General features: G+C 43.1%; 1 protein-coding gene and 1 long non-coding RNA gene across 11 annotated transcripts in view; one reads left to right on the forward strand and one right to left on the reverse strand.

Annotated features, from left to right (window-relative positions):
- PALM2AKAP2 (PALM2 and AKAP2 fusion) overlaps positions 1-24,910 on the forward strand; it is a 443,632-nt gene that overhangs the window by 87,420 nt on the left and 331,302 nt on the right. The window lies entirely within an intron of this gene.
- LOC109269992 (uncharacterized) lies at positions 5,955-23,128 on the reverse strand. Of its 2 annotated transcripts, XR_002081362.2 has the most exons (4): positions 23,041-23,128; positions 18,467-18,565; positions 8,025-8,072; positions 5,955-5,993 (listed from the first exon to the last, which is right to left on the reverse strand). It is a non-coding gene; the product is annotated as an uncharacterized LOC109269992 (long non-coding RNA). The 2 variants fall into 2 exon arrangements; XR_008424302.1 differs by lacking the exon at positions 5,955-5,993 and having other exon boundaries at positions 8,018-8,072.

Below are 24,910 nucleotides of genomic sequence, written 5' to 3' on the forward strand. Positions count from 1 at the left end.
GCTATACTCGATTATCTTATGATTTCCTAAATATTTTGAGAGTCAGAGTGTCTAAAACAGTGATTGACAATTTTAACATCGCATTTGAGGAAAGTCAAGCAATTGATTTCAGTGCTTGTGAGTGCTCCCACCCTCCACCAACAAGGTGTTACTTCTCTTAACATCATTTGCTCCAATATGGTAACTGGGATTCTGGGAATATTTTTATTTAATTTTTTAATGTTTATTTTTGAGAGAGAGAGAGAGAGAGAGAGAGAGAGAGAGAGAGAGAGAATGAGTGGGGGAGGGGTAGAGAGAGAGGGAGACACAGAATCCGAAGCAGGCTCCACACCCTCTGTCAGCATAGAGCCCTACGCGGGGCTTGAACTCACAAATTGTGAGATCACGACCTGAGCCAAAGTCGGACACTTAACCGACTGAGACACCCAGGTGCCCCATGGGATTCTGGGAATATTATAAGCAGCTCGGATGTTCTCATTGGAAGATCAGGACCTCACAGTCTCCAGCTACATTCACTTCTTGCTCTAGTCCTCCCCTCCAGGAGACTCACAGGCTAAAGCACTTTCTCCCTAAGCTCCCTGTAAGGCCTGTGTGCTCTCACTCCCTATCATTTTGGGATCCCAAATGGAGCCCCTCCTCTCAGCCTAGACACCAAGTAACTTTTCTGACAGCTTATTCGGCATTTAAATCAAATCTTATCGGTGGATGCAGGTTTTCTTTTTGATCATATTCAGATCCCCGACTATTGGCTCTTAGGAGCTACCTTTCATCAAATGGCAGGACGGCAGACCCAAATCGTGTAGACCACCACTCTCACCATTGAAAAATGGAGCTCACTGTTCAAAGTTCTCACTTCCTCTGTGACTTGACTTGGCTGGAGTGAACACTACCTCACTTCCTTCCCTCCTGATCTCTGGAACCAACTCTAGTGGACGTGTGTGCACGTGTGTACACGCGCGTGTGTGTGTCTGCAGACACGCACATACTCAGCCCAGAGAATGGACGTGAACTACACTCACGTTCTCCCCTGTCCTGCTAAATCCGCTCCAGGTTATCCAAAACGTTACTCAGCTGCCATATTTTTAGCAACAATAAAAATGAGAAGAAATCATCGATTGTATGAACAATAAACACATGTAGAAAAAAGTGGCAGATAGTAAAGGCCGCTGGGAAGTGTTTCAAAGGCGTCTTTTCTACACACGAGCCTGCAGATGTGCAGCTGCCAGAACGCCCCGGCTTCTGCATTTGATTTACACAATAGTCTGGGTTGCCCCAGTTGTGACCACGCAGCTTGGCTCTGAGCTTTATACATCCAGACCTGAGAATCCAGTTTATTTGTGTTATGACTCCATCCAAAACGTTCCAGGGAAGCCAACTCCCCTCACCCTATTAAAGGTATACTACGTCATTTTACTAGCCTGTGGAGCTTGGCATTCGGAGGTAACAATATGTGCTTTGTTCCCGCACAAGTTTGCCATGAAGTGTGCCGCGGTCTTTGCCAGGGGTGTGCTGCTCCTTCCCAAGAGGGTTCACAGCCCCTGAACACTTCAGAACTGCTTAACAGCCTGCTCGAGCCTTGCCTTTTATGGTGTTTTCCTTCTGCACCAGGGAATGACAACCACTTCGAGTGTCAGCCAGCGAGAAACAGATGACAGCAAAAAATCCACTCTGCTCTTCGCTCCAGGATGTCCTATCTGCCTTGAACTACTGGTCTTTGAACCCACTTTCTGATAATGAATTTGGGAATGCCAGGGGGTCTGGGGGGAAATAGGAGTCCCTTAGAACAGCTAGCCAGATGATTCTATTTTAGAAAGCACAGAAGAATGTCTCGTCCCCACCCTGGTAAGTTAGTTAATAGGTACAGGGCACAAGAAGCCCCCAAACAAATGGAAGCAATGGAACAAAACGGAAGCTACAAAGTAGGTGTTTGATCACATATGCTAATATTTAGTAACTCAGAAATAGGCTTCCTTATTAATTTTTATTCATTATTAATTGATAGCTATTAGAACCATATCACAGGGCCCTCGTACTCATAGACTCATCTAGTGTGCTAGCCCAGTAAAAAGAAACACCAGCAATATTCCCTGGAGGTTGAAGGGAGGACGGTGGAGATCTGGTGCAGGCACTGTTGTGTTTTGGATCTAGTATCTCACTTAATCATCACAGCAACCCTATGAGGTAGTGTTGCTATTTTCCTCATTTTGCAGATGAGGAAACCAGGGCACAGACAGGTTAAGAAACTTGCCCAAAGTCAAAATTCAGTTGGATTGGAGCATATTTACAAAGTGGGGGAAAATCACCCCAGAGACATAACCTACCACCATATTGTGGAGGGCTTTGAATGCGGATGTGGATACACCAATAATAATAATTATTATTATTACTACTACTACCACAAGCCAATATTCTCATGGTTTTTTGGTGTTTATGGCATCCGGACTAAATATGTAATAGTCTAGGTCTAGCAGGTCCCTAAAAAGGGCACCAGCTGACAAATTCACCAGCCTCAGTTCTTTTTGCCCTTGTCTTACAAGTGGTTCATGTTAAGCCACCGCACTAGTTTTCAGTTAGTCTCTGGTTTTGGATCTTTCATTAAAAATGCCTTGGGTACAGAGCCTACTTTATATATATGTCTATATATGCACACACTTAATATATATACATACTTAGATATACACACAAATACATACGTGTGTGTGTGTGTGTGTGTGTGTGTGTGTGTGTGTATGCATGTATAATTGCACTAAATGTTGCCTATCTGGTAGGTGTCAACAAATAGTGAATCAGGAAGTAAGATTCTTCCCATTTCTAAAATGTTAAGGACTCCATAATTTTAAAGACCGTGACATGGATCCAGCAGAAGTTGTTCTTCTGACCAATTTCATTAAACTATTTACCAGCTCAAACTGCTTTTTATGCTGTTTGGAAGGCCATCTTCTTAATTACGTAATTTATTCTAGGGCACTTATTTGGCTAATCACTTGGAATGGAGTAGGTTTTTTCACTGTAAAGGAATGACCAAGCACATGAAGGAGAAAGAATATGAACCATGGCAAATGTGCCCAGCCTCTGTACTCTTTCCCCTTGGACTTGGTGAGTTGGGCTGCCCCTCTGCCCCAGGGGCATGTCACCTGCCCAGGTCCTTATTCCCAGGAGGGCATTAGAATCTGTAGGTAACCATGTACTATTGGCAGAGGAGTAAGAAAAATTTGAGTAAGGGAGTCTAAAAAGTGGCAATCCCAGTTTACCTTTGGTCTTTTCTAGACCTTAATCAAATAATGCGTGGTCTTTAGTCCATTGTATTAGAAACAGAGTCATGATGTTTCATAAGTTAGATGATTGATTTCATCTACCATCACATGTCATGTTCTGTCATGACTACAGTTACACGTTTATGTTCTGGACTTGGGAGTTACAGTTTGATGTTGGGGCGGGATGGGTTTGCTCTTAGGGTTCCCATGACCACTGGGACACCTGCTTTAAGTCTGAGGTGGGAGGAGCAGCTCTTGTATTTCCATCTCCATCCCCCTAGGCTGCCCATTAGCCTTTGCAGGAGCCGGCCTGACAGGTTGAGGGGTGCCCTTCAGAGGTGCCCAGGCCTCTCACAGTGTGTAAGCAGGGAACTTCCCCATTTCTCCAACAGACTGTTGAAATTGGTCATGTGTCCTGCCATATTAGAACTGCTTCCTGGGCTTGGGCAGATCCCTAGGGCTGAAAAACAATCACTGAACTAGGAATCAAGAGATCTGGTTCTTATCCAGACTGCCAATAACCTACTCTAGGACAAGTCTTTTTCTTTTCTGGGACTGGTTTCCTCACCCGAAAATTATGAGCTTTATGATTTGTAAGGTCAGCTATATGTGAATTCTCTAGTAAGTACAAACGTATTTTTAATAGTTGGGGGAAAAAAAACCCAGAATGTTTTCTAAGAATTGGGAGTTTTAAGAACCTGCAATTTCGTAAAAATATTTTCACTACAAAAATTAAAATATTAGGCAATCTTATAGAAGGATTCAGGACCATTTTGTTGTTGTCTAGAATTATACCTGTTATCTCAAGCCTCTCCATTTGACAGACATTTTCTGAGCACTAATTTCATACAAAGCAGCAGGGCTGAGCACTGCAATTAGGACTCAGTAATTCAGAGACAAATAAGTCCTGCCCCTGCTCCCAAGTTTCTCATAGTAATCTGTTTCCTTCTTTGGATGTTCAGGACCCTTGGCTAATGTCAAAGAGATTTATGTTGGAGACCATGAGCTTCGGTTCCTAGCTGTCCTCTGGCATTCAGAGCCTAAACAGCTCCAAGATGGTAGAGATCATTGACATGCCTTTATTGCTCCTACGAGTGATGAAAAGTGTGCCCTTTAACCTACATGAGTGCAGTAACAATGATTTCACTATGGCCAATATTGCCAGACCTCATGATTTATCAAGAAGAATCCAGAAATCAAGACTGTAGGTAATTACACCCTAGAGGGCTATATTTAAGAACAGGCAGACAGGGAGCCAAAGGAGGTGCATGAAATAAGAGATGCCAAGGAAAGGTCTCTCACTTAAGACAAAGACTATTGATGAAGATGTTCCCTGACACTGGCATGTTTGGTTCTTCATTAAAGAAGAGAGAAAAAGAGAATGTACAAAATGTAACGTTCGTAAAATTCTGCAAAAGTAGTATAAAGAAAATAGAAGAAAGAGGAGGAGGAAGGAGGGGGAGAGGGGGAGGAGAAGGAGAAGGAAAAGAAGGAGAAGAATGAAGAAAGAGAGAGAGGAAGAGAGAGAAAGAAAAAGAAGAAAGAAAGAAAGAAAGAAAGAAAGAAAGAAAGAAGTTCTGTTATCATATGAAAAAGAGAAATCATGAGATAATAAGGAAGGTACCTAAATTAGAATGGCCAAAGGTCTGGCCGATTGGTGGAGACAAAACTTTTTTTTCCTCATCCTGAGAGCTGCCATAGGGGGTGTGTGTGTGTGTGTGTGTGTGTGTGTGTGTGTGTGTGTGTGTGTTTGTAGGACCTGGGCCAGTTAAACAGGCGTGGTTGGGACTGGGACAAACTGGAATGTATTTCTAAAGGTGATTAACAAATGGGTTCTATTCTGATCCAGCCATTTGTTGCCGTGCAGAACAATTTTAAATGTTGGGCAACCAATTTAAGACATTCTTTTTTTAAGATCTAGTGTGGCCCAAACAAAACATGCCTGGATCACTAATTTGCAGGCTCTTTTCTAGAGCATCTTTCATAACTTTATATATTACATGCACGATCTGAAGCAGCAAGTGCAGTTCAAGACAAGTTTCTTTCCCAATGCAGAAACTTCCAACAGAAACCAGAGCAGGGAGAGGCACTGGCAGCCCCACCGCACCCCTACCCTGGCTTCCTGTGCAGACTGTACAATCTACTTAACATTCTATGTTCATGTGAGTCTTTCAGAATATACTTTCCTCCAGCCAGGCGATCCTGGATTTGCACAGGCAATTCTGTTTCATTTGCTTTCAAATGTTCTCTACTCAGAAAAGGTCTCAACTGAGTAGGAACTACAGTTGAGTTGGGCATAGGTGAGGATATCTTCAATTCTGAATCTTCCCTAAATATCCATGGTAAAAAAAAAAAAAAGTTTAGTAATAAATTATTCAAATGCGCATTCATTCTTGAAACATTTTAAGGATGTTTACATTGAAACCAGATGCCTCCCCCACAGACAGCCCCCATTTCTGTTGATTTTACAGCTCTACTGCTCACTTCAGTCTTCTCAGTAGGGTCTTTGTTTCACTCACGAGGAGAAAGAATGTTCCTTTTGTTTGCTTTTCTTGCCATCACTGTGGCCAGCCTCTGGAGGGAACTCCCGCCATGCTGTGATTTGGCCAGCATCCCTTTCATTTCACTCCTGAAAGTCACATGCACACACGGTGGTAAATGGGTTCTGATACACCACGTGCTTGGGCTTTTCCTACAGCCCCTCTCCTCTGTGTGGTTGGAATTCTGCAGGAGTTTGAGCTGCAAAATAAGAAGTTGAGTCAGTTTGGGAAACGCATCGCATAGAGCAAGATGAAGGTAGGATTTCTAGGGAATTTCTGGCCCTTCAAAAACGTCATCTGAACCTAAAGCTTTTATTTCTAATCTGAGCTGAATCCACAGGCAAGCAAAGACTTAGCTGGAAGAGTCATATTTGTTAAAATGCCTGAGCTCTTGCCATGGGGGAGGATGGGGAGCATAGCTATTTCCAGGGGTGTGCTTGTTCTTTCTCGATGGGTTGGCAGTTGAACGTATAGCAAGAACCCAAAGGGAGAAATGTCTGAGAGTAAGTAAATGTCAAAAAGATAACCGAACACATTTCCACACATTTTTATTTGGCCTGGTTCATCCATTCATTTATTCGTTTGTTAATGAAATATTTATTTACACCTGTTACGTATTGCTGGGCTCTATGCCGAGGACTGTGAGATAGCAGTGCATATCTTCTGGTAGAGGTGAAGAAGAATCCAGAAAATTATTAATGTGACAAAAAATATGGAGGGAAACACACGGGATCATGGGAGACCAGAGAAAGGCATTCAGTGTGGACTAGGTAGAATAAAGGTAGAGTGAAAGAAGCTTTCTGGAAGGAGGTCACATTCAAGGTGACTATGAGTAGGGGTTAGCTAGACCAGGGTGTCTCAGACTTCCATGTGCATAGTAATTATCTGGGGATCTTATAATATTCGGGATTCTGATTCCAGATATCTGGGGCAGAGCCTGAGATTCTGGATTTTTAAGGAGCTCCCTTCCTTGACAACTTGATCTGAAAATAGCACCCAGCCCCCACCTCCACCCCTCCCCTGTCCCCTTATCCTACTTATTTTTCTATAAAGTCCTTATGAATATCTGATATTAAACATTCATTTATTTATATATTATATATGGGGAGACCCCACTTAAAAAAGGGAAGGGACTTGTCTGTGGTCATAAAACATAATGGCTGAATGAGGAGTACATCCCAGATTTCTCTCTTTTCCCCCTTGGTTTATCTGTTTTGATTTTTATTAATTTTAAAATTGTATTTATTTTTGAGTAGGTAGTATGTTCATGTGGGCTAAAATTCAAAAGGCACAAAGATTGCATACCACCAAAGCCTTCTGCCCCTCCACTCCTCTGAGGTTCCCAATAGACAAATCTGTTACCAGTTACCTGCATATCTTTCCAGAGATGGTCCACGTATATATAAGCAAATACACACATACATTCTCCAATACCACCCTCACCCCTTCCTTAACCTAAATGTTAACATATGGTTCCACTCTTCTGCATTTTGATTTTTTTTTGTTTCTAATATGATTAGATGATTGGTCCTTATCAGTACATGAAGAGCTTTCATATTCTCTCTTACAGTGAAAGGTATTCTATTGTATGGTATACAAAAACTCAGCCCTACCGAGGGGCATTTATTTGCTATTCTGCAGTGAGTAACATGTCATTTTTGCACACAGGTGATCAGTAGGATGAAATTCGTAGAAGTGGGATTGCTGGGTCAAAGTCACTGTGCATTTGTAGTTTTAATAGACATTGCCAAATGGTTCTCCGTAAAACTTGACCCAGCAGCAGCGGATTTTCCTACACCTTCATTAACGCTGTGTTAACAAACTCAGAAACCTTTGCCAGGTTTATGAGTATGAAACAGTTCAGTTTTAATTTGCCTTTCTCTTAGTATGAGTGAGTTTAAGCATCTTGTTATATGTACCAAGGCACTATTTATATTTTCTGGTCTATGAACTGTCCATTTCCTTTTTTTTTTTTAATTTGTTTGTTTTTGTACTGGATGGTTGACCTTATGTCTCACTGATTCATAGAAACATATATTGAGAAGTTACCATTTCACTAGTCACATTGAGATTGAACATCTTTTCATACATTTAAATGTCCCTGTATTTTCTCTCTTGAACTGTCTTTATATAGTTTCCCTCCCTTTTTCTTTTGGATTATTGATCTTGATTTGTAGAGCCACTTATGAATTATAGAATCAGGCTTTGGGACCCCATTCCAGCCTCTTACACGTGGCCATGCTGTCTCCTCTAATGACATTGTACTTTTCTTCATTTCCTAGAATGGAAGAACATTTTATAAGTGGACATGTAAAAACCAATGTCCTAAATACCACAAACTCAGAAAACGTAGCCTCAAAACCGATTGTTTTTTTAAGGGGCAGGATAATGTGAGTCACTTAATTGCTGGCAGACACATCACACATGAACTTTTAGAATAGAAAATGCAGCAAACCTATAACAAATTTTGCAAGCAACTTATAAACAGAGGCTACGGTCTAAGATATTGATCATAGTTGGTAGAGAAGAAAAAAAAAAACCCAGTGATTAACTGCAATCTTCAAACTCAGTTTAAATGCAACCTCTTCCATGATGTCTTGGTATCCCTGGATGGATGTTTCTCTTGTCTCTGAATTCCCAGAGAACTGTGTACCTCTCTTAGGATGACTATCAATGTGTGTTTTTGTTATAGTTAGTTTCATGCAAGTGTATTCCCAAGAGCATCACTAATTTCCTGTATTGCTTATAGATTTTTTTTTTTCCTGAAGGAAGTCTTGAAGGCCCTAAGCCACAGTCTTCTTTTTTAAAGTCAGGTTTATGGAGGTATAATTTACATACAGTAAAATTCACTCTTTGCGAGTATACAGTTTAGTGAGTGATGACAAATGTATACAGGTGTATAATCACCTCCAAAATCAAGATATGGAACATTTCCATCACCACAAAGTGTTCCCTGGGGCCCCTTCACCATCAGTCTGTCTCTCCATTTTCAGCCCCTATCAATCACTGATCTGATGTTTGTCCCTATAGTTCTGTCCTTGCCAGAATGTCATATAAAAGGAATCATATACTCTGCAGCTTTTTGTGTTTGGCTCTTTTTTACGCTAAGCCACAGCCCTTTGCAATGAAACCCAGGGGAAACAATTTCCCCATTGCTTTGTGGAATTTAGGCTAAGTAGGCTTGCTCACCAAAATTATGTGAGTGGTTAGACAGTGGTCACAAGGAAGGAGTGAAAAGGAAGTGGGAGAGAGGCAGAGCAGAAACTGATACGGAGACAGAAAAAAAGTTTAATATTTGTTATAATGTTCTTTATTGCTTACTTTACTGTTGCTTTGTATGGAGCACTGCCACAGTGCCCAGTGTTTTGTGTAATCTGCATGAGAACCTTACAAATTGTTATTATTCCCATTCTGCAGATGAGGACACTGAAGTTCAGGTTGTTTATGTGGTTTATCCCCAAACAGAACTCTAGTGAATGAAGTACTGGGATTGAACTGAACTCTGATTTGAAAGACTTTGTTTTATGCACTTCTCCAGGCTTCCTCTCCCCCAACATCTTGGAAGGGAGAGGTAAAAAGAAGATCTATAAGCTCTGGTTGGAGGAGTTTTCTTTCACTTACCAGAAATTCACTCACTATAAGCCCAGAAACTAGCACAGTCCCTATTATATAGTAGGTGCTCATTAAATACTGTTAAGTGAACACGTAAAAGAGGAATCTTACCTTTCTGATCCTTCTAATGTGAACATACTGAATTTTTTTCCCCAGTGGCTCACTGGTAGTTTTTCAAGTATCAAATATTTCTTATTTTTTAAAGTTTGCTTTTCTACTCCAAGTAAAGTGCAAATTATCTCTCAATCTCTGATTTTGTGTCAGGGTATGTTATCTCAACATGTGCATTGAAGGAGTGTGAGCAAGTTTTAACTATCTCCTTTTGGATTGTCTATTGTTTGAATGAAGGTTTATGTTCATTAAAGACCACTCCTGAGGCAATATTCAGTTAATCATGACTTACTGTGTTCTATTTCTAGACTGTAAGGAGCAAAAGTCAGTATTAAGTAAAATGAACTTAATATGAATACCTAGACAATTTTAGTAGATATTTGATGTCTTAGATATATTTGAATACACAATAGGATATATATATAAAATAGTATTGGAATTAAAGGAAAATCTAATCTTACGGTACTTTAAATTGCTGGCAAACCAATAGGGTACATGGCAAATTTCTTCCCAAATATGACTATTGCTTTTCTAAAAACAATCTGAATGCTTGAAAGCAGATGAATATGTCAGGAATGTTGACAATATCACTTTGTGGAATGTTGCGAAATGATGTCTGAGGACAAAGATGAACAATGTAAAACATAGCATTCTATCCTATAAACGCATGCACTTTCCAAAGAGGTTTCCAAAGTATTTCAGGGATGTTTTCAATCCTTTGAATTTCTCATTATCCCTTTATGTAATTCTGTCTCCCAAATAGTTTCTCTCTGGGCCACGAACCTTGTCAGTGGAAGGAAGTATAGTGACACCTGGGTTATTGGTCTAAGTAACCACTTTTTATTTAAAACATTTGCCCATTCGATATCCTGGACCTTCCAATGAACTTTTGTCTCAGAGTATAGTAAAAGCCTATTTTAATGGCAGACCTGTAGAATGATACTAATACCCACCTTTAAATTAATTGGTCAATTATGCCCACTGGCAGATTTTCTACCAATCTGCAGAGGGAATTGTAAGGGCTGGCAATTTCTTGAAATAGCAATGTACACTTCTATATGTGGCAATAGCACAGCAGACCCTGTGCTTTATCATTGCAACCCAAACTAATGGAATGCACTCACTGTAGACCAAACAAACAAAAAACAAAAAAACCAAAAAAAAAAAAAAACCACCAAACAAAAAACCCATAAAAAACTCAAAAAAGAACCCCACTAAATTATTACAAAGAAGCAAAAAGTACTTTTGAGCATTTTTTTTTTTTTTGTCATTTGCCTTCAGCACAGCTGTCGGTAAAGGAAGGGAAATTTAACAAAGGGAGATAGGAAAACAACACAGAGGAAGTGAACTTTTGCTTTAGAAGACAAGGCAAGGCTGGTTTTCCTACCAGCCCTTCACATGGATGCTGCCTCTTCTCATTCTTCAGGGGGATGGGGACAGGGGAGGATAGGGACAGGGATGCCGAGAGCAGAAACTAGAATAAACATTAGGATTGTAGGGTCAGGAGAAGTTAAGTGCCAGGGGAGAGCTCAAAGATGTCAGAACATGCAGCCAGAGCCAGAAGAGAGAAGGAGGCATCGAGACCACTGTCCAGGAAGTCAAGGAGTGGGGCCACTTCGAGGACATATTTGGGAAGAGCCCTGGAGGACTCCTTGAGAAGCAGATGCAAAGAACAGGACCAGAGAGGTGGACAGGTTAGCACATCCTGGGAGGCGGCATGGCATGGAAAACAGAAGCTGATGGAAACTCAGAGGTTGGAGGCACCACAGCAACCTGAAATCTGGAGGGCTCAATTCCTCCTGCCCACCCTCCAGATACCCAGTTAACTGCCATGTAATGTTAATTGTAATTCTCCCCACCTCCTCAAGTCTGCTTCTTCTTCTCCATCTCTCCCACATTAGACCAGGCAACTGAGACTGCAGGCTCTCCTCCCAGACGGCCTGTGTGTAGAGCCCTTCTCTGCCACCTACTGGTTTTGTAACCCTGGGAAAAGTACTTAGCTTCCGTATGCCTCAGTTTTCCCATCTGATAGATGGGAATGCTAATACTAGTACCTACCTTACGGAACCGTCGGGAGTGCGAAATGAACTAATGCCTATGAACCACTCACATGGTACCTGGCATAGAGGAAGGACTCAGTGTTAGTTGCTGTGTTAGTTTCCTAGGATGAGCAAGTTACTCCAAACTGGGGGGCTTAAAATAATAACAATAACAACGTATCCTCTCTTGTTCTCGGTTCTTGAGATCAGACGTCTGAAATCAAGGTCTCCACTGGGTTGCTTCCTTCTGGAAGCTCTGAAGGAGAATTTGTTCCATGCCTCTCTCCTGTGTTCTTGTGGCTGCCTGAATCCGTGGTGTTCTTTGGTCTGTGGCTGCCTAACTCCAGTCTCTGCCTCTGTCTTCACATGGCCTTCCCCGCTCTGGGTCTGTGTGTCCCAAATCCCCCTTTCCTTTCTCTTATAAAGATACCAGTTATTGGGGTTAAGGCCCACCCGAAATGCCAGGATGACCTCATTGGAAGAGCCTTAATTACATCTGCAAAGACTCTGTTTCCACATAAGGTCATGTTAACAGGCACGGGGGGTTAGGACCTGGACTATTCAACTCACTACCATTATCACAATTATTTTCAATTCAGGAGCTTCCCATCTCTCTTAAAGACTCTGAAAATAGTCTCCCTGCATACAGTCTTCACATGACAATCCTTTCTCAATACATAGCCCCACTGATCTTTCCAGAGTAACTTCCCTGTTTATACCCTTCAGTGGCTCCCCACCACCTGTGGGAGAATATGTGACATGCTGAGCGAAGCCGTGGCCGGGTGCCTGCCTCATCTCAGCAGGGCCATCTCCCACGTCCCTCCACTTTGCACGTACCTCTCCAGAATAGGACTGCACTATTTCCTGCCTCCTGGCCTTGCCCAGCGTCTTTCCTCTCCTTATGTACCATTCCCCTCCTTATTGAGGCTTTATGCAACCTTTGCAGTGCAGTTCTTACTTAATCTCCTCTGAGAAGCCTTCATGGGAACCACCAGCTCCTCCCTCCTGCCTGGGCATTCTCCCCCAGACCCCAGGAATTGGCTTTTTCCTCTTTACCTCCAGTGCATCTTTGATTTCTCCATCACCAAACTTTATTCATTGTTCTGTAAAGGCCCATTAATGTTTTTGTTGCTTTGTGAGGGTTGCACCCTACTCAACTCTACATCCCAAAGCCAGTGTGGTCGGTAATTGAAGGCATTGAGTAGTAGATGGGTGGATGGTTGGATGGATGGATGGATGGTTGGATAGATGGATGGATGGGTGGATTGATGGATGTGTGGGTGGATGGATGGATGAATGGTTGGATGGATGAATAATAACTGGGAAAAGGAAAACTGAGTCATGGATCATGTGGAACCACAGGGAAAAACCTGAACTAAAACTGGGGCCTTCTGCAATGAGAAGATCTGACCAGTTAGTTATTAGAAGAAGGAATGTGGCTACTTAGGACTTACATCTGTGTAGTGGAAATTATGAACAACTATGTATATAAACAGTCCTGTACATGATGCTCAAGGTAACTACTGAACAAACTCATAGCTCCCCAGGGTACCCTGATTCTTCTCCATTTCCAAAGTCCTAAATTAACAAACCACTTTGGGACTGGATAAAACATGGTTCTCACCTATTACACTTTAGTATGAAAAAGATTCACTGGTGTATAAATTTAAAATCAAGCTCCCTAGACCCCATCCTCAGAGATTCTGATAAAATCAGCCTGGGACAGGCTCAATGATTTGTAAAGAGGTTAAAAGTGCAAATCCTGTCTCTACCCAATCCACTCTGTGTGACCTTAGATTGTGTCTTAATTCTTCATCTCTGAAGTGGAGAAAATAATAGTTCCCCTTCATAGGACTTTGGTGAGTGAAGATGGCAATAAGAAGAGTCTGACATGGGGAGGTGCTCACAAAAGGTCCCTGCAATCATTGCTGTCATTATCCATATCCTTATCCATATCCATACCACCACCATTACCACAATCATCTTCTTCATCAAGGATTCTAGATCAGTGGTTCTTAATCCTAGCTGCCTAATAAAATCACCCGGGAAATTTGAAAACAGATCCTAATAGACTTCTGGAGTGGATCTCAGGGAGCGGCATTATTTTAAAGCATCCCGAGCCTCCACTGCGTTGTCACAGTTGGGACCCAGCAGGCCCTAGACCGGCACTTCTCAAACTTGAACGTGCACATGAATCACCGAGAGATCTTACAAAAATGCAGATCCTGACTCAGTAGGTTTCAGGCTAGCTGAGCATCTGCATTTCCACCGTGATGCTGGTGTTGCTATGCACAGACCCCTCTGTGAGTGCAGCCCCTCAGCCCAAGCAGATGTGGTGGGCGCACGGCTTCTTCAGGGGTTCGATGTCAATACGGGGACCAATTGTGATGGATGCCATGTGGCTCCTGGTTACACCCGGACCTGTCACATGCCTCGTGCCACACTCTGTCTGGAAGCTCCCCCAGTTTGTCACTAACACTGCCAAACCCTGGGAGGAGACACAGGCAGGCTCGCTCTGACTTCTCTGATAAGATATGTCAAATGAACATTCATTACTGTCCCAGGAGCCCTTTCAGAAGGCATTTAAGGAAATGCCACACACTTAGCACTCTAAAGATTTCAAAGCTCAGGGTCATCGTTTTACCCATAAAAGGGCCATTTGTGTGTGTGTGTCTAAACTGCTAAGCCAATTGCTCTGCTGAGTGGGAATAGTATTGTCGCCTCTGTTTTTGGCACTAATGACTTGTGTGTTTTCTAGACATCATTAAATACCAAAGTCCCTGGCCCTCGATTTGGTCCAGGTATAGTGACTCAGAGGTCTCCAGTCACACTGGGCAGGGGAGGGAGTGGAAGGTTACAGTCAGAGCCGGCTAACAGAGGATGTTAATTCTCCAAGACTGCGTTGGCATCTTGCAAACTCATTGTGATTTCCTCAAAGCAGCCCCGTCCAAGGTTTAAGTTGTCGGCGAGGCCCTCGCTGCTGAGTATATGACTGGACTCACAGCATCCTGAAATCACCCCAGAAATGAAGCCAAGAGCAGCTTCACGTATCTCGTGTGAACTTTTGGCTGCATGTTGATTAGGCAAAATTATGAGTCATTTAAATACCTGATTACAAAGACTCTTACTGTTTACGTGGCAAACCAATCCTTTGGATTTTCATTTCATATTTTATGATTCATAAGATCTAGAGTCAATACTAATTATATCTTTTAGAAGGCATGCATTATTTATCATCCTCATTGCCAGAATAATAAAGGCCAAGACAGACCTTTCCACGTAGCCCATAAGGTAGATATTATTAGCCTCAGGTTACTTAGAATGAACTTGAGGCACAGGGAAGGTGAGCACCTTGCCCAGGGTCCCCCATCTAGTAAATACAGAGCTGGTATGTGAGCCGAGCACCCTATCCTGGCAACGCTCTCAGCCGCGGCACCGGACCCCTCTCGTAGGAATGTTGCTGTTCGGCGTTTACGAGAGTGCTCGGTACCTGCCAGGCACCGGGCCCAGGGCTCCACATGGATTGTCTCCTTTCACCCTTGAGATACCTGTATGGGTTAGGCACTATTAATTTCGTTTTCCAATGGAGGAATCTGATCTTGGAGAAATGATGTAACTGGGTTTGAGCCAAGGGCTCATGTCCCCTCTCCTCAGTCCCCTGCCGCTCCTTCTCCAACCTGGAGTGAAGGCTTTCCGAGTCTGTCCATGTGACAGTTCCCTCAGTGCCCACTCCTGTCCACTCTGCCAAAGTCCCCTTGCCATGTAAGGTAACATGGATCAGCACGTGGATCAGCATGTGATTCCAGGATCAGCCCGTGGATCAGCATGTCAACATCTTTGGAGGCCATCATTCTGTCTACCACTACCACCTTCCATGTCAACCCTCTCTCATGTCAACGCCACGCGATTCTTCAGCTGGTCTCCTGCTTGAATCTTCTCTCTCTCCTGCCTCCTCCAAGGCAGCCGGAATGATCTGTTACTTTTTTTTTTAATGTTTATTTATTTATTTAGAAAGAGAGAGAGAGTGCAAGCGGGAGAGGCAAAGAGAGAGGGAGAGAGAAAATCCCAAGCAGGATCTGAGCTGTTAACACAGAGCCCAATGTGGGGCTTGATCTCACGAACTCATGACATCATGACCTGAGCCAAAATGAAGAGTCAGATGCTTAACCAACTGAGCCACCCAGGCATCCCCAGAGTGATCTTTTAAAATATAAATACGTTCCTTCACACCTTGTCCATACCTTCCTGAGGCCGTGCTCTGACCAGGCCACTCTCTGTCCTCCTTTCCCACAACTATCACCTCACTCCCTTTGCCCCTGCCACACCGGTCTCCTTGCTGCCTCTCCAAGGTGCTGAGCACAGCCGTGTCCCATCACAGAGGCTTTCCGTTGCCTGCTCCCTCTGCCCAGGACACTGTTCCCTTGATATTTACATGGTTCTGTCACTCACTCCATTCAGGTTTCTCTGATAGAGTGTCACTTATTCATCCCCACACCACTCTCTCCTCTTAGTGTGGTTAGTTTTCCTCAGAACATTTCTGAAGTTATATTGTAGATTTCCCTGCTTTTCATGTCTCTCTCCCTTCCCTGGAATGTAAGTCTTGTTCTCTGCTGATCCCCAGGACCTGGGACAACGCTTGGTGAGAAGTGTGTGCCCAATACTTGGACCAGGAAGGATGGAAAGGAGGGAGGGAGGGAGGAAGGCAGGCAGGCAGGCAGACCAACAGGCATACAGACAGACAAAGGGATGGGAAAAAAGAAAGAAAGGCATGGTGGAAGAAACTGACTTAGTTGATTCCCCTTTTTATGGTTGTATCTGAGGTCTTATCCCTTCAGAAGGATGATGATCCAAGTACCTCAAAATGAAAGAAATCACTTTTACTCTTTTAATTGCATATTATTTATAATGCAGTTAACCGCCGCCCCCCCCCCCCCACATTGAAATAGCCCCACTCGGGTACAAGCTTCCAACAGCACAAGCCTGTTACTTGATATTATTACATCTGCCACCTAGAAGCTGGGTGGAAGCTCTCTGTGTCTCAGTGTCCTTGTCTGTAAAATGGGTATAATAATGCAGCCCGTATAGGGCTATTAGGAGGATTACATCAATTAATGCTTGCAAATCACTTAGAAGGGATCCAGGGACAGAATAAGCATCATGTACATGTTTATAAATTTAAAAAACCAAAATTTTACCCTTAAATTCAAGCTAGTCTCTCTAACACTCCATTCAAACCTTTATTTAATTTAGCAAGACATTTGGAAACGTTCAGCTTTTTACTTAAATCAATCTGTTTCTGCTTTCTTACAAATCAGGAAAGCACTCGTTCATATTTCTGTTAAAGTAAAATGGCAAAGTGTATCTTTGCCCATTTTTTTTTTTTTTTTCTGACAATGGTCATATTCTTACCAAATGTCTCTTCTACGGACTAGGGCTGTTAACGACGTTTTTTAAAATAATGGGATTATCAAGTTTAGGATTTCACTTGCTCAGACTGTTTTACTTCAATCCTTCAGACTGCCCTGAAGTCATCCTAAAAGACACTGTCATTTGCCTGGCTTTCCAGGGTGCTGGGGTTTGAAATCTGACACTTCATTTGCTGCTTGCCTCACCACCTTAGAAAGGCTGCTTCCCCCTTATTAAGGAAAAGGCTGCTCCATTTGTTTTGGCTCCAACCAACCTAACAGTGTCTTTAATTCAGCGACGGGCTGTTTTCCTTGGAAGTTGGAGAGTCCAGTGGTTTTGGGTCAAGCTCGAATTCTTGCTGGTAGTTCCAAACTGGAAGTCAAATGACTTCCCTCAGCAGTGGTGGAGGCAAGAAAGTGGGGCCAGCCTTGGAAAGTAGATTTTGAATATTGTAGGCTATTCATAATGGTGCCTGATGAAGTACAGCCTAATGCTGTTCGAGGGTGATATGGACAAATCAGTTCATTATTCTGTTCAAAACGCATGGTCCTGACACCTGTATTTGTTTTGATAGAAAGCAGTTTCAAGCTAATCCTAGGAGTCAAGAATAGATTGAAAGATTACCTGCTGTATACAGATGCAGGACAGATCTTTTCAGGGGAGATCAAGTGAAGGCCATTCTAGAAGGACTAAAGGCTGGATAGACATTGGTCAGAGGAAGTTTCAGGTTGGGAGAGAGAGAGAGAGAGAGGTAGCTCATGCCCAGGGAGAGGGTTCATTGGCCCAGTGCCTTTTCTCTGCCAAGAGCTGTGATTTGGAACAAAGGAAGGCAGCTCTCAGAGCCAATAGCAAGCAGCTTGGGCAGCTGTTGTCTAGGTCAGGGGCACGATGAGGCTATGCATGAGTTCTCCAGACTTCCCGCACTCTTGCATTAATAACCAAGGTGAGCTTCTTGGATCTTGGAGATAAATCTTTTCTCTTGTCTCTCTCAATTGTTCTGATATTCTAGGTTCCAGAGCAGAGAATTTTTTTTTTTTTTAAAACCAGAGATCCATGGATCTTCTCAGGGTATCCATGGAAGAATTCAAAAGGTTCCTGAAAGCTCAGAAATTGTCCACAAAATGTTGTATGCATATGCATTTCCCTGGGAAACATCCCCTACTTCCTACCAGATTCTCAAAAGGATTCTGTGATTTGCCCTCCCGCAAAGCTTAGGATCACTGTTCAAGATGGTAACATATATCACTTTAGAACACTTTGCACTTTTCTCTCTTTCAGTCTCTCATGATATGTGCAGACTTTGGCAAAGCCAAAGTGTTATGAAAAAGTTTGCACACCATCAGAAGACCTTGGATAGCAAACTCTAGTGGTAAGGGTAGTCGAGAGCCTTCACGAGCAGCTCTAGTCTGAAGGGCCATATGGGCAGACGTAGTGTCTTAGTCAGCTGTGAGCTGCTATAACAAATGACCATAAGGTGCTTAAACAACAAACAACGTTTCCTTACAGTTCTGGAGGCTGAAGTCCAAGATTAGGGTGCAGATAGACTGCGTTCCTAGTGAGGAACCTCTTCCTGGTTTGCAGATGGCTGTCTTCTCACTGTGTCCTCATATGGTGGAGAAGGAGAGGAAAGCAAACTCTCTAATGCCTCCTGTTCTAAGGGCACTAATCCCATCACAAGGGCTCCACTCTCATGACCCAATTACTTCTCAAAAGCCCTGTCTCCATCACATTGGAGATTAGGGTATCGATATATGTATTTTGGGGGACACAAGCCTGCAGTCCATAGTACCCGGGGCTGGCCCAAACAAGCAACTCAGGAGCCTTCCCTCGAACACAGGCACATCCAGGCAAAACTATCCAGACTGATACAGGTATCAATGAATAAATAGGATTATGCTCATAATAATAAAACTATTCACTGACCACCTACAATATGTCGGGAGCTTTGGATACCTTTCCTCATTTGATGGTCACAATAATCTCATGAAATGGATACTATTATCTTTCCCATTCTACAGATAAAATAACTTAAGCTCAAAGAAGTCATATAAATTTCTCAAGGTCATTATGTGGTAGAATTGGTATTTAAGGCCAGGGTTGTCCAACCCATGCTTCCTCCCAACTTAAGTAGCTTTGTGACATGCCAACAACCATCATGGCAGCCTGAGGGATACTGATTAATTTAAGGTCTCCTTCAGGGCTCTGATTTTATGATTTTTAAAGTTAACTGAAAGAATCACAAATCAAGCAATCAATTTGTAAGTCACACACTATGTTAGGAATTAGGAGGGATAACCAATTTTCTTCCCAAAGGGACCGCCAGGCATACCCTGAGGGGCTGGGATTTCTGGAACTCTGTGGAGTTAACAAGAGGAGACTTGGAAAGTTAGAAAAGCGAGGGGGAGGCTACATTCCAGACATAGCATATGGTATGAGAAAGCACCAAATTTGGAGTGGGACAAACAGATGAAGAAGGTGTCAAGTTCTCTGGGGAGGAGTAGAGAGTAGGAGAGGCTATACACAGGGTAAAGCTTGACAAGATGCTGGGGTGACTTAGCTGAGCCTCAAATAAAGGAGAACCATCCCAGAAGCCAAGGGGCCTCCCCTCCCCCATCCTAACAAAGGGATATTTCCACAAGACAAGGGGGGACCGAGTCCCAGATGGAAGCTGACTGCCTGTTCTGTAGGGAAGTCTTCGCTTCTAGCAGAGAACTCTCCAGTCATAGGAAAACCTATCTGAGTGGCAAGGACTTGTCCATTTGCAAACCATGGCCCACTGAGGGCTTGACTCGGAGACGAGTGAACAGTAAGGAGTTAGAGGAGGAGAGTGGTAATTGAGTGGGAAGAAGAGAGATCACAAAGGACTGAGAGAGGGCGGTGGCTGAGTCCCAGCACAGGCAAAACCATCTTGTATCCGTTATGGGTGCATAACACTTAATGCAACTCAGATTATGAATGCAACAACCTCCTTCTCCCCCACCCCCTATCCTAAGAAAGTTGCCCCAGGAGGGAACATGTCTGGAATGGCACCGCCACGGAAGGCAAGCTCAACTTTGCGTCAAAAGCAGCCCTGCCAGCCTCCCCGCTACTTTTCCCATGGGGACAGACACTGCATTCTTTGGGGGAGGCCTGGAGAGCTGCTGAGTGTCCACTACCTGAAGGGCTGGGCCAGGCATGGGAGCTCATGAGAGTCGGGAACCGCTTTCTCTGACACACAAGATCAAACGTCTTGTTGGGAGCTCACATGCTTCTCAGAAATGGAGGGCACATCTGCTCTAATGAAAACATGTCCCTTTGTGAAGTCGCATGGACTCCATCCTCGGAGCCTCCAGAGGGGCGATCTTCCCTGTGCTGGAGCTCCCCCAGTGCTCCTGGCTCCCAGTCAAGCATCCGCCTCTGTGTCGGCTCTTTTTCCACCTCCACCTCAAGTATGCCTTCCCCTCTAGTGGGTTAAATTTAGCTCTGAATGAATGCAGAAAGGAGAACACATTCATGTAAACACAGATCAAGTAGCTTTCAAATATAGGCTCGACACATACAATTGGCACAAAAGATCCAAGCTTTTCTGTTTCCTTCTCTTTCTCTCTGCTTTTCCTGTCTTATCGTCAGACCCCTACACACTTTTCTGCATTTAGTGAAGCTAGTTAAATATATAGCTCGGAATGTGGGGCTGTTTGTCTTTGGACCAGAGAAAGCAGAATCACTTGAGTGATTGAGGAACATCAGGAGTCAATGAGAGTCCTAGGTGGTGGTGATCATTTTCATTTATTGATTTGATGGTCTTAGAAGCCCATCAGAAACTTGGAAGCCTCTTTTGTCTCATGTATTAACAGGGTTTTTTCTCCCGTGGACCAAGCCTGTGGCTGCTACAGTGTTGCACAGATCTGCAAATATTTCCCCGCTGACCAGTCATTATGTCCCTAAGTCCCTAACTTTGAGGTCACCCCTTTCCCTGTAGTCCTTCACACTCACAGAGCATTTATAGTTCTCAGAATACTTTCTCATTCATGAGTTCCTTTCATCTTTATAAGAACCTAGTGAGGTAGTTAGCTGTCCCTCTTCCCAGTTTACAAACAGAAAGCCTCAGTGCGGAGAAGTTAAGTGACTTGTTTGAGGTCACACAGTGAGTGGCAGAATTAGGATTAGGACCTAAGATCGACACTTTTTCTTATGCTCTTTCCACTCTACCTTGAGCTGCTTTGGGGAAAGGCACTTTGTCCAGGGGGCCCCATCTGGGAGAGTTGGATTTCGTAAACATTTGCTAGCGTATGGAGGGTGAGTAATCATGTGAGATTGAGACCCCAGACCTTACAAAGGGCATCATGCGGGCTTAGCATCTAAACGTGGTAGGGGCTGAAGCTAAGCTTTCCCAATATGATTACTCATTCTCCAACCAGGAGAGCACACAGGACTGAACTGATAGGCCATTGTCACTTCCCAGCCAGCACCACAGGACGTCTCTCTCCTGTCAGTAATGCTGACTTCCAGAATGTGTACAGCATTATCGAGTCATGGCTAACAATGAAAGTGTCGACGGCCACACTGCAACAAGGGATTCCAAGCTGACAGGGCACATCGTGATCATTGTACTAGGGCAAACTAGACTGGCCCCTAAGCTCTCTGAGAAGCCAATGACCCAATTGTGTCTGCTGGCATTACATAACCAGACTGGCCTTCCCAAAGACTTTTTCCCTTTGTAGCTAATTTGTACCCAAACCTAGAATCAACTCCACCGAAGAGCACCTTTAATACCTAGGTATGTAGCTCTCTTCCCAAACATCCCCAAATCAAGCCTGTTTTCCATCTTTTCCTAGGACTTCATCCATCTCTTCTTAAGCATTTCCTTCTCATTCCTTCTTATTTATAATTATTAAATTGATTCAGTCCAAAAGATATGACTGTAAGTGTCTATGAATCGTTAAAAAAAGAGCCTGGTAATGACGTTTCTAGACAACAAATGACAGAGCAGAATCCCCCTCTATGAGAAAATACAAGTACCAACTAATGTGAGGAATTTTAAGAATAATAATAATTCACCCCCTTTCTTAAAAAAATGCCTACATAAAAGGATGGATAAAACCAAGTCACTCACTTGGTCCCATCTATGACATTATTAATGAAGCAACATCGGGTTGAGTAATTAGGACCTACTGGTTCTGGAGCAGCTGCTGTGGTCACTGTTTTCAGTATTTTATGCTGATGCCCTGATCTCTCACAACACCCCAATGAGGTTAAAGTTATCATCCCATGTTAAAGAGAAGGAAAGGGCACCTAAAAGAATTCAAAGGGTGTAGTCGATGAATCTCTGGGCCGGGATTCACACTTGTCCATAGAGTTCATGCCTTTTTTCTGTGTAACACCCACCTACTACTTCCTGATCCCACTTTTCAAAACTGTTATCAGTAACAGGATTATTATGAGCCAACATGTGAGTATCAAGCAAGACAAATGTAGAATGATCCTTAACTACCCTGCTCTAATTCCCATATACCTTTCTTATACCACTTCATTTCCTCTCGTGAAATGATGCTGACCCACAGCATCAGTCAGCTGACATGTCCAGAGTGAACCAAGAGAAAAGGAAGCCATCAAACTAAGATACTAACGTTCACTTCTAGATAGATTTCCAACTGCTCATTTTGAATCTTCCATGTACAGAGCCTAGTCAACATATATCTTAAGTGACATCCAGCCTAATCTTGGTTGGTTCTGTTTTCTAACTTCTCTTTCTTGCCCCATGGAAACTCTCTAGATGAATCTATCATTCGAATCACATAGAGAAACACAGCACATACTTGAAATCCCATCAACTTTCCTAAATTGTTCACAACCAAAGGAGCCAAAAGCCTCCAACCACCGTTCCCCTCCTTTTGATTCTGTGCAGAGCTACCACATATGTTTTGAATGACTACATATTCTACAAGACCCTAAAAGGCAAAAGAGAGCTCATACGAATACAAACACTGTGGAGGACCCGGGCATTCCTTTTAAAATTACTTTTGTCAAGAGAAAGCTTCAGGTTACTCTGAAATTTCACGCTCCTAGCTTCCACTTAACAAGACTTTAACTTTTACTCACTCAACGGGTCTTGGCAAGTCATTTCCCTCTCAGTTTACAGGGCTCCTGTTTTCCCCCCAGGGGAGTAGGCTGTGTTCATCTGTGGTTCCCAAAGGACTCATGCTCTAAAATAGACTGAAACTTTTATTAATAAAACATCTATTTTGCAAATCTAGCATTCCGTATTCTCTCCATGTAATGCTTTGGAATGCAGCATCTATCAGAAAAACCATTAAACAATACGGGTAGTGCTTACACAACACAATTTAATATCCCAGCATGAACTAGTGATTCGTTACACACATTCTGCACCATTGTAATAGATCTTTCCAGATTGTAAATGTGTGGAAGACAACAAGTCACCAATATTAGCACTGGACTATGAGTTCTTTGTGATATCAAGCCATAGCCTAATGTTTAGTACAGAATAGCTACACAACAAAAGTTTATGAAAGAAGTGGCATAATTTGGGTTAGAAATGTCTGTGTTTGTAATGGATTCAATGATTTTTCAAATTCTAAAATGTAGAGATTTGAAGGCAGCCGTGCTGTGAGAGGAGAAGATGTTTTCCCTCTGCTCTGTGGCCAAGCATCAGCCATTCATTTCACAAGCCTTCCTGTTTCACTTAGGATTCTTAGTGACAAGCAATAGAAACTGATTCCAGTTGATAGGAGCAGAGAAGGCAGGAACTGAAAGTGTATTCACAGAATAGCCGAGAAGGCTAGAGAAGGGGCTTGGACAATGGGCAGGACCAAAGGTGAGCTACCAGCCTGAAAGAATTCTGGGATGCTGTGTCTTCAAGATCCTTGGCAGATGCTCATGCCTGACTGAGCCCAGATTGCATGCCATATTGTCGCTTTTGTGGGATCTGGGGAAGCAAGTGTCTGGTATTTCCCAGGTTCTATGATGAGAGGTGGCTCTCAACTCTCACTATGGCTTGTGATATGGGAATTCCCCAAAGAGGAAAGGGGTTTGCAAATTGGGCATCCAAACAACATCAGTCGGCTACACCTCCACCTGGACAAAACCCCAGGGTTCAGCATTCTGAATCTCATCTCTCCTTTGACTTTTTGCCATACATGCCTTGACAGTCTTCAACGCTGAGTAAACACACAACCAGTGTGTATCATGGGTCTTAGGTAGTTAGAAACCACTGAGGAGGTATACACAATTGGTCACGAATCTTTTGTCTATTTCTAGTAAACTCAGTACAGTGGTTCTAAACCCATCCCTAACCCCTACCTCACCCCATAGGAATTTATTTCTGTATATGTTCAGGGAAATGTGCTCCAGGAAATTTTGATGCAAACTTCTGGTTGGGAACCATGTCTCAATATTTCCCATTTTCCACAGCTTCTTTACAAATCATTTCTGTTCTCTTGAAGTCCCCCACCCCACCTCCACCCCAATGATCCTTCCATTAGGTGGGAAAACAAAGCCACGTGTCACACACTCAACTTTTCTCTCCTTCATCTTAAAGTTTCTTCTTGTTTCTACCCATTCCATCCTCCTGCCCTGCTTAATTACTCCTTCCTTCCAAGGCTACCAGTGCTCATGGTCTAATCTGAGACTTAATACTTATTTTCCCTTCTGATCGTGTCTTTGGTCTCACTTTCCTGATGCCAAAATTCCCTTCATTCCAGAAACATTTCAAGTCTTATCTGACCTAACGACCCTTTAACTTGACCCTGCTTCCCATAGACCACCTTCCTGTTCCTCCAATCACCTTCATCTTTCATATCCAAACATCTGAAAGGAGTGGTTTATACTCATAGATGCTTTCCCTTTACTTTTCATTCATTCTCAACTCCCTATAATCACTTCCGGGCTGACTTTCCACACACACACACACATTACTGTCCCAATGACCTATGGCTTCCTGACTGCCCAA

Source organism: Panthera pardus, unplaced genomic scaffold, assembly GCF_024362965.1.
Source record: "Panthera pardus isolate Hobbes unplaced genomic scaffold, ASM2436296v1 HiC_scaffold_20, whole genome shotgun sequence".
NCBI classification, from domain to species: domain Eukaryota; kingdom Metazoa; phylum Chordata; class Mammalia; order Carnivora; family Felidae; genus Panthera; species Panthera pardus.